Raw genomic sequence first — 10,252 nt, 5'->3', positions numbered from 1 at the left:
GCTACAGGAATACCTTACTCTCCACATGTGCTAGAATACTCGTCCAGCTTTTACATGGCTGTATTTACCCAGATAATTCCATCCTTAATATTCTTTTAAAACAGGGGGAATGCATAAGTAATTATTTTAAATGTAACAAACTAGTGAAACATGAACAGGTTTTTATTAGATTTGGATGCAATTTACTGCACTAGACTGATAAAGAACCATCCCACATGGACTGAGTAGAAGTATTTGTGTACCTGCAGAAGCTACTTAACACCGACTGAAGTATTCTGTATTTGTGAAAATGTAACTCTTAGAGGGAAGGTGGCACTCTCCTGCAAAGTTGATATCTCAGGAGGAATGCATAGAGCTTTGCCTTTGCAGGGCTGATGAGCCAGTTGACAGTTTATGTGTGTGGTGGTTTAAGCCCTGTCAGGACTGGAGACCACGTTGCCGTTGTCCCTCCCCCACCCTCGGACACAAGTAGGGCACAAACCCCGGGATTGAAATAAGGACAAATTTGATACAACAGTGTAATAAGCAATCTGAACAACAACAATAGCAATAATAACAACAATAAACAATAATAACAGTAAACAAGACAAAAGATATACAGAGAAACACCGCAGTGAAAACAGCCAGCCTGCTGTGCGTGCTTCCCACAACCAGAGCCACAAAGGAAAGCTTCCTGCGCTGCCGCGCCCGAACCTGACGTCAGCATGGTATGAATAACCCGGCTGGAGATCCCTTCCCCCTGTTGGGGAAACTCAACCCTATCCTGGCTGAACCAGGACATAATCCACCCCTTTATTCTATACCATCTGTGTCATGTCCAGCTGCCATTTAGCAGTTAGCAATAACAAAACAATTAACAAAGGCACAGCATAATTCACAGCATGTTCTCATCCAGAATCACATCCCCTTGTGGTATGGATCGGCCCTCTTCATTGTCCTGCATCACCCACCAGGTACACCCAGGTCCTTGGGCAAAAGCAATTCCGTGGATGGGTTTGCCTTTACCTTTGCCTGGCACAGGACTAAACCAGACCATTTTTCCCAATATATTCCTCATGCGCACCACAGGGACTTTATCCCCATCTACAGCACGTGGAGATTTTGACTGAGCCGGGCCAGCTCGACTGGCAGACCCCCTTGTGGTGACGAGCCAGGTGGCCTTTGCTAGATGCATGTCCCAGTCTTTGAAGGTTCCACCTGCTTTCAATGTGGTTTTTAACAGTCCATTGTAGCGCTCGATCTTCCCAGAAGCTGGTGCGTGGTAGGGGATATGGTAGACCCACTCGATGCCGTGTTCTTCTGCCCAGGCATTTATGAGGTTGTTTTGGAAGTGGGTCCCGTTGTCTGACTCAATTCTCTCTGGGGTGCCGTGTCGCCACAGGACTTGGGTTTCAAGGCCCAGGATGGTGTTCCGGTCAGTGGTGTGGGGTGCTGGGTAAGCTTCCATCCATCCAGTGGTTACTTCCACCATTGTGGCACGTGGCGCTTCCTGTGGCGTGTCTGTGGCAGTGTGATGTAGTCGATCTGACAGGCCTCTCCATATCTATATTTCAGCCATCGCTCTTCATTTCACTGGGGCTTCACCCGCTTGGCATGTTTGATTGCAGCACACGTCTCACATCCGTGGATGATCTCTGCGATGGTGTCAATGGTGAGGTCCACCCCTCGATCTCGAGCCCACCTGTATGTTGCATCCCTACCTTGGTGGCCCGAGGTCTCATGGGCTCACCGAGCTATGAACAGTTCACCTTTGCGCTGCCAGTCCAAGTCCACCTGAGCCACTCTGATCGTGGCAGCTTGGTCTGCCTGCTGGTTGTGTCGATGTTCATCAGTGGCCCGACTCTTGGGTACATGGGCATCCACATGGCGCACCTTCACAATGAGGTTTTCCGCACGGGCTGCAATGTCCTGCCATACTTCAGCAGCCCAGACGGTTTTACCCTTACGTTGCCAGTTGTTCTGCTTCCATTGCTGCAACCATTTCCACAGGGTATTTGCCACCGCCCACTAGTCGGTGTAGAGGTAGAGCCTTGGCCACTTTTCCCGCTCAGCAATATCCAAAGCAAGCTGGACGGCTTTCACCTCTGCAAACTGGCTCGATTCACCCTGTCCCTCAGCAGCTTCAGTGACCCATCGTGTGGGACTCCACACAGCAGACTTCCATCGTCGATGTTTTCCCACAATACTACAAGACCCATCAGTGAACAGGGCATATCGCTTCTCCTCATCTGGCAGCTCGTTATATGGTGGGGCCTCCTTAGCACGTGTCACCTCCTGTTCTGGTGACATCCCGGAATCTTTGCTCTCTGGCCAGTTCGTAATCACCTCTAGTATCCCTGGGCAGCTGGGGTTTCCTATCCGAGCCCGTTGTGTTATCAACGCAACCCATTTACTTCACGTGGCATCTGTTGCATGATGCGTGGAGGAGGCCTTTCCTTTGAACATCCCCCCCAGCACCGGCAGTCGGGGTGCCAGGAGGAGCTGAGTTTCAGTGCCAACCACTTCTAAGGCAGCCCGAACTCCTTCGTACGCTGCCAGTATCTCCTTCTCAGTTGGTGTGTAATTAGCTTCAGAGCTTTTGTATCCCCGGCTCCAAAAGCCTAGAGGTCGGCCTTGGGTCTCCCCAGGTGCTCTCTGCCAGAGGCTCCAGGTAGGGTCATTCTCCCCGGCTGCAGTGTAGAGCATGTTCTTAACCTCCTGCCCTTCCCGGACTGGCCCGAGGGCTACTGCTTGGGCAATCTCCCGCTTAATTTGTTCAAAGGATTGTTGTTGCTCAGGGCCCCATTCAAAATCGTTCTTCTTATGGGTTAAGTGGTAGAGAGGGCTCACAATCAGGCTGTAGTTTGGGGTGTGCATCCTCCAGAACCCCACAGTGCCCAGGAAAGACTGAGTCTCCTTTTATGAGGTTGGTGGGGCCATGGCTGTGATCTTGTTTATCACCTCCACTGGGATGTGGCGACGCCCATCTTGCCATTTTATTCCTAGGAATTGAATTTCCCTTGCAGGCCCCTTAACTTTCTTTTGCTTAATGGCAAAGCCAGCCTTTAGGAGGATTTCAATTATCTTCTTTCCTTTTTCAAAGACCTCCTCGGCTGTGTCCCCCCATACAATGATGTCATCAATGTACTGCAGGTGTTCTGGAGCCCCACCTTTCTCCAGTGCAGTATGGACCAGTCCATGGCAAATGGTGGAGCTGTGGTTCCACCCCTGGGGCAATCGATTCCAGGTGTACTGGATGCCTCTCCAAGTGAACGCAAACTGTGGCCTGCACTCTGGCGCTATCGGAATGGAGAAGAACGCGTTAGCAATGTCAGTCGTGGCGTACCACTTGGCTGCCTTCGCCTCCAGTTCATACTGGAGCTCTAGCATGTCCGGCACTGCAGCACTCATTGCTGGCGTAACTTCATTCAGGCCACGGTAGTCCACAGTTAGCCTCCATTCGCCATTAGGCTTTCTCACTGGCCATATAGGGCTGTTGAAGGGTGAGTGAGTTTTGCTGGTCACCTTCTGGCTTTCTAGTTGACGGATCAGCTGATGGATGGGGACCAGGGAATCTCGGTTGGTGCGGTACTGCCGCCGGTGCACCGTCCTGGTAGCAATCGGCACTCGCTGCTCCTCAACCTTAAGCCGCCCCACCACTGAGGGATCCTCTGAGAGGCCAGGTAAGGTGGAGAACTCTTCAGCCTCCTCCAGAACAGCTACACCAAAAGCCCACCGGTACCCTTTTGGGTCTCTGAAGTTCCCTCTCCTGAGATAGTCTATGCCCAGGATGCACAGGGCATCTGGGCCAGTCACAATGGGGTGCTTATGCCAGTCCTTCCCAGTCAGGCTCACTTCAGCTTCCAGCAGGGTCAGCTGTTGGGATCCCCCTGTCACTCCGGAGATGCAGATGGATTCAACCCCACTGTAGCTCGATGGCATCAGGGTGCACTGTGTGCCAGTGTCCACCAAAGCCTTATATTCTTGTGGGTCTGATGTGCCAGGCCATCGGATCCACACTGTCCAGTAAATCCGATTATCCCTTTCCTCCACCTGGCTGGAGGCAGGGCCCCTCTAATCCTGCTCATCATCACTCACTTCTTGCAAGAATGATTTACTGGTCCCCTCAAGAGGGTCAGACATAACGTTCACCATTCTATTTTGCCTGGGGGATTTCTGACTGGACACTGGAGCTGTGCTTCTCTTGGAGGACTCCCCTTTTGTGATGGTCTTCCCTTTCAGCTGCTCTACTCTTGCAGCTAGGGCGGCAGTGGGCTGTCCATCCCACCTCCTCATGTTTTCTCCATGGTTGCGGAGGAAAAACCACAGGGTGCCTCGTGGTGTGTACCTTCTGCTGCCTTTCTCTTGGGTGGGGAAACGTTTACTTCTAATGGCTGAGACATCAGCCTGTGCAGGTGGAATGTAGGACATGTCCTCTTCCACTTTCTGGACCATCTGAGACAGTTCCTCCACAGCTGAGACCAGGGAATGTTGAGATGAAGGGAGATTTCCCTCCTATTGCCGGAGCTTGCCAACCACTCCATCCACTGTTAGAGTCTGGGTGTCTGTCCACCAGGACACTATTGCCAATGCTTTCGAGTGTGCTTCTGGTGCGCTCTTCAGGAACTTTCGCCACATCAGGTGTGTGCAAGGGGCCTGATCTGGGTCCATGGGTGACTGCTCATTTTTCAGATCACCATAGATCATCTCAAACACAGCCAGTTCCCTGAGGTTCTGGATGCCTTTCTCAATGCTGGTCCATTTGCTTAGCTGACATAGGCTATCATCCTTGTAGGGGTGCCTCTCCCTCCACTGAGCAGGAGTCGCTTCCAAAGGCTGAGGGTTTGAGTCTGTTTCCCTATTTCCCTATCAATGCCAGCATCCTTGGCCAAAGATCCCAGCTGCTTGGCCTCTCTCCCCTCCATCTCAAAAGCACTGGCTCCATTGTCCCAGCATCGGAGCAGCCAGGTGCAAATCTGCTCGCCTCCCAGGTGGCTGAAATCTCTCCTCATACCTCGCAGCTCAGTCGGGGACAGAGATCGGACGATCACCACTGGCCCTTCCTCCTGTTCCTGTGATGGGCCTGGCTCTTCCCCATCCCTCACTCTGCGAGCTGACTTTCTGATATATTTGGTTTTCTGTATCGGGGCGACTGATACCAGCACTGGCTGGCTCTCTGGCTCAGCTGCTGTGCTGTTGGAGGTGACTGAGACTGGCTCTGCCTGTCCCCCTGTCCCAGATACTGTTTCAGTGAGTTCACTCTCAGGTTTTGTAGTCTTTTCTTCCCCTTGAGGGCAGTGGGTGGTATTAAAGAGGACACGGTAGGCATGGGCAAGTCCCCAATGCATTGCAGTGATTTGTGTCTCCTGGGTTTTACCCGTTTGGTAACACACCCTTTCTAAGCACTCCACCAGCTTACCAGGGCTCTGCATTTGTTCAGGAGTGAAATTCCAAAGCATTGGAGGTGCCCACCGACTCAGGCCTTTGCCCATCTTTTCCCACACCCCTTGCCACTCACTATTATCTGACCTCGGGGCAGGTTTCCAGGCACTGCTATTGTTAGAAAAATGCCACATGGCCCAAAACAAGATCTGGCAGACACACAGAAAACATTGTGCCGCAAACACACTGGCCTGAATGCCCCAAAGATAACTGAAACTCCCAAAAACCGAGAGGATCTCTTCCCCTGGCTCACCCATAGAGGGGGTGATACCCCTAACAAAAGCCCAAACAGCAAACAGGTACCAGCCCGCCCCCACAAATAGCGATAAAAGGCATAATAAGCAGTCAGTAGCCCGTATAACAAAACAAACCCCTTTAGACATTTCCCACCTATAAGAAACACTAGCCCTGGGAAAACACACTGGATATAAGGAATAATCCAGCCCCACCACGCAAGCAAGTGGGCCAGCATTGCAAACATTTTCTTATCAAACAAATACAAATACAAACAGGAAAATTACACCCAACAGATTGCTCTATCACACTCTGGTCAGGGTCTGTCCCTTTTTGAATCTTATTTCAGCCCTCTTGTGCCCCACGTTGGTGTGCCAAAAAAGGCTGTGTTGGTTTAAGCCCTGCCGGGACCAGAGACCACGTTGCTGTTGCCTCTCCCCAACCCTCAGCCGGTCGGGCTGGAAGTGAGGCACAGACCCCGGGTTCAAATAAGAAGAGATTTAATACAACAGTGTGATAAACAATCTGAACAACAACAGTAGCAAGGATAACAACAGTAAACAGCAATAACAGTGAATAAGACAGAAGATATACGAAGAAATACCGCAATGGTCACAGAACAAACCGTGTGCTTCCCGCCACCAAAAGCCACAAAAAAAAAGGAAAAAAGTTTCTGCCCCTGGACCTGATGTCAACATGGTATGAATAACCCGTCTGGAGATCCCTTCCCCCTCTCTCTCTGCTGGGGAAACTTAACCCTATCCTAGCTGAACCAGGACACCAGTGTTTTCGAGTGTGCTTCTGGTGCACTCTTCAGGAACTTTCGCCACATCAGGTGTGTGCAAGGGGCCTGATCTGGGTCCATGGGTGACTGCTCATTATTCAGATCACCACAGATCATCTCAAACACAGCCAGTTCCCTGAGGTTCTGGATGCCTTTCTCAGTGCTGGTCCATTTGCCTAGCTGACATAGGATATCATCCTTGTAGGGGTGCCTCTCCCTTACACTGACAGGAGTCACTTCCAAAGGCTGAGGGTTTGAGTCTGTTTCCCTATTTCCCTATCAATGCCAGCATCCTTGGCCAAAGATCCCAGCTGCCTGGCCTCTATCCCCTCCATCTCAAAAGCACTGGCTCCATTGTCCCAGCATCGGAGCAGCCAGGTGCAAATCTGCTCTCCTACCAGGCGGCCGAAATCTCTCCGCATATCTCGCAGCTCGGTCGGGGATAGAGATCAGACGATCACCTCTGGTCCTTCCTCCTGTTCCTGTGCTGGGCCTGGCTCATCCCCATCCCCCACTTTGCGAGCTGTCTTTCTGGTGTATTTTGTTGTCTGTATCGGGGCGACTGATACCGGCACTGGCTGGCTCTCTGGCTCAGCTGTTGTGCTGTTGGAGGTGACTGAGACTGGCTCTGCCTGTTTCCCCGGCCCAGATACTGTTTCAGTAAGTTCACTCTCAGGTTCTGTAGCCTTTTCTCCCCCTGAGGGCAGTGGGTGGTATTAAAGAGGACACGGTATGCATGGGCAAGTCCCCAACACATTGCAGTGATTTGTGTCTCCTGGGTTTTGCCAGCTTGGTAACACACCCTTTCTAAGCACTCCATCAGCTTATCAGGGCTCTGCATTTGTTCAGGAGTGAAATTCCAAAGCATTGGAGGTGCCCACCGACTCAGGCCTTTGCCCATCTTTTCCCACACCCCTTGCCACTCACTATTATCTGACCTCGGGGCAGGTTTCCGGGCCCTGCTATTGCTAGAGAAATGCCGCATGGCCAAAACCGAAATCAGGCAGACATTCAGAAAGCATTGTGTCGCAATCACACTGGCCTGCAGGCTCCAAGGATAACTGAAACTCCCAAAACCAAGAGGATCTCTTCCCCTGGCTCACCCGTAGAGGGGGTGAGACCCCTAACAAAAGCCCAGGCAGCAAACAGATACCGGCCCGCCCCCAATCCCCAGCAATACAAGCGCATTATAACCAGTCGGGAGCCAGTACAGCAAAAAGAATTCTTTACACATTTTTCACCCACAACAAATATTAGCACTGGGATCAAACATTGGATATAAGCAATAATCCAGCCCCACCACGCAAGCAAGTGGGCCAGCATTGAAAACATTTTCTTATCAAACAATACAAATACAAACAGAGAAAACTGCACCCAACAGATTGCTCCCACACACTCTGGTCAGGGTCTGTCCCTTTTTTAGCCTTATTCAACCGTCTCGTGCCCTACGTTGGTGCACCGAAGAAGGCTGTGCTGGTTTAAGCCCTGATGGGACCGGAGACCATGTTGCCATTGTCCCTCCCCCACCCTCGGAGTGTGTAGGGCACAAACCCATGGGTTGAAATAAGGACAAATTTGATACAACAGTGTGATAAATAACAATCTGAACAACAACAATAGCAATAATAACAACAATAAACAGTAATAACAGTAAACAAGACAAAAGATATACAGAGAAATACTGCAGTGGACACAGCCAGCCCATCACGCGTGCTTCCCGCAACAAAAGCCACAAAGGAAAGCTTCCTGCGCTGCCATGCCAGACCTGACATCAGCGTGGTATGAATAACCCAACTGGAGATCCCTTCCCCCTGCTGAGGAAACTTAACCCTATCCTAGCTGAACCAGGACAATGGGCAAGGAGCAGAGGACAAACCAATGTAGACGATGCCATAGTAGGTATCTACCAGAGACTGCTTGATCAAGAAGGCAAAGCCCACAGTCTTCTTTAAGGAGGAGAAAAAAGTCTCATGATTGTCAGTCCCTGCACTCAGGGAAACGATCTGACATCTGCTAGAATGGTAATATGGCTTGGTGCAAGTAACCCAGATTTCTGGAGTGTGTTAATACTGGGTCAATGCGGTGATCAACAATCCAGCTAGAGAAGATGATCTGCTGGTTCTGTAACTCACAAACAAGGAGGAACTGGTTGGAAATGCAAAGATCAAGGCTCTCATCTGTAATGACCATGAGACTGTGGACTTTAAAATCCTAAAATATGTGAGCAAGTGATTGCTCAGGTATCTGCTTGGCAGAATCATCTGTGAGACCACCATGAAGAGCAAAGGGGCCACAAAGAGCTGGCTGATTTTCTATGATGACTTCCTCAGAGTGCAAGAACTATCCATGCAAGAACTTCCATAGGAAGGAAAAAATTAATCAAAAGGCTCAGAAATGCAGTTAAGGACAGGGAGAGGTAGCTCATCCATTATGGTCACAGGCAAAAGACAGGTTCGTTAGGGGAAGAAAAAACCCTATCACTTTAATTCAAAATACTAACAACAACGACACAATGGGACAGTGAGAAGTTACCATATCTTAAAAACACCTCCCTCCATCTCTCCCTTCTTTCGGGCTCAGCTTTGTTCCTGTATCTCTACCTCCTCCCCACAGCAGCACAGGGGCAGGGTATGGGGGAGTGTGCAGTCAGTCTGCCACTTCTTCCTGCAAAGAAGTGAAGCACTCTGCTGCATTCTTGCCTGTGCTCCACGTGTTATCCCTCTCATAGGAGACAGTCCTCCACAAACTTTCTCCATCAGGAGTCCTCCCCACAGGATGTAGCTCTTCTCAAGATGTTCATGCGTGGTTCGCTTCCATGTGTTGCAGTCCTCTGAGCATTGAACTGCAACAATGGGGGCTGCTTCTTCCCACAGAGTCCTGGAGGTCCTCCACAGGCCGCAGGCAAATCTCTGCTCCTCCAGTGACCTCCATGGGTGGCAGACCACAGGATAGGGACTCTCTGCTTTGGAACGCCTCCCCTGCTTCCTCCTTCTTCCTTACACTGACCTCAATGTTCACATAGGTGAACATTTTGTAATATTTCCTCACAAGTCTCAACCCCCTCCCATGTTCCTCTTCTTAAATACATTATTGCAGAGGCATGGCTATCATTGCTCAGCCTTGGCCAGAGGTGGGTCCAACCTGGAGAAGCTTCTCATAGGGGGGGCACTGCTGTAGCCCTCTCCCCCACTAACAGAAACCCCACCACACAAACCCAGCACATATGGATAACTGTCAATTGGTCTCAAACACAAAAAGGAAGTATACAGAAGGTGGGCAATGGGCTACCCAGGAGCAAGAAAGAGACACTGCTCAAGCATTCAGGGATGGATGCAGGAAAGCCAGTGCCCAGCTGGAGATAAAACTATTGAGGGATGTGAATGGTGAGAAAAGTTTCTGTAAGTAGATGGGAAGCAGAAGTATGCCCAAGAAAAATGTTGACCCATTGCTCAAAGGGGTGGGGGATTTAGTGATAAAAGACATGGAAAGTCTGAGGTACTCTGTATTTACAGGCAATATTTGTCCTCAAGCATCAGGTCCTTGAGCCTAGTAAGAGGGTCTTGAAGGACAGGAGAATAAACCACGGTACAGGAAGCTAGAGTGCTTCAACAAGTTGGACATTCACAAGTTCATGGATCCATATGGGTCTCTCTGATATCACTGAGCAGCCACCTTCTATCATCTTCAAAAGGTTACGGCATTTGGGGGAGATTCCTGATAGCTGCAGAGAAACAAACATCACACCCATCATCCAAAAAGACAGGCAGGAGGGTATGGGGAACTACAGGGCCATCAGCCTCACCTTACACTATT

This window comes from Athene noctua, chromosome 3, assembly GCF_965140245.1.
Source record: "Athene noctua chromosome 3, bAthNoc1.hap1.1, whole genome shotgun sequence".
Taxonomy (NCBI): domain Eukaryota; kingdom Metazoa; phylum Chordata; class Aves; order Strigiformes; family Strigidae; genus Athene; species Athene noctua.
This window is presented reverse-complemented; position numbering follows the sequence as displayed.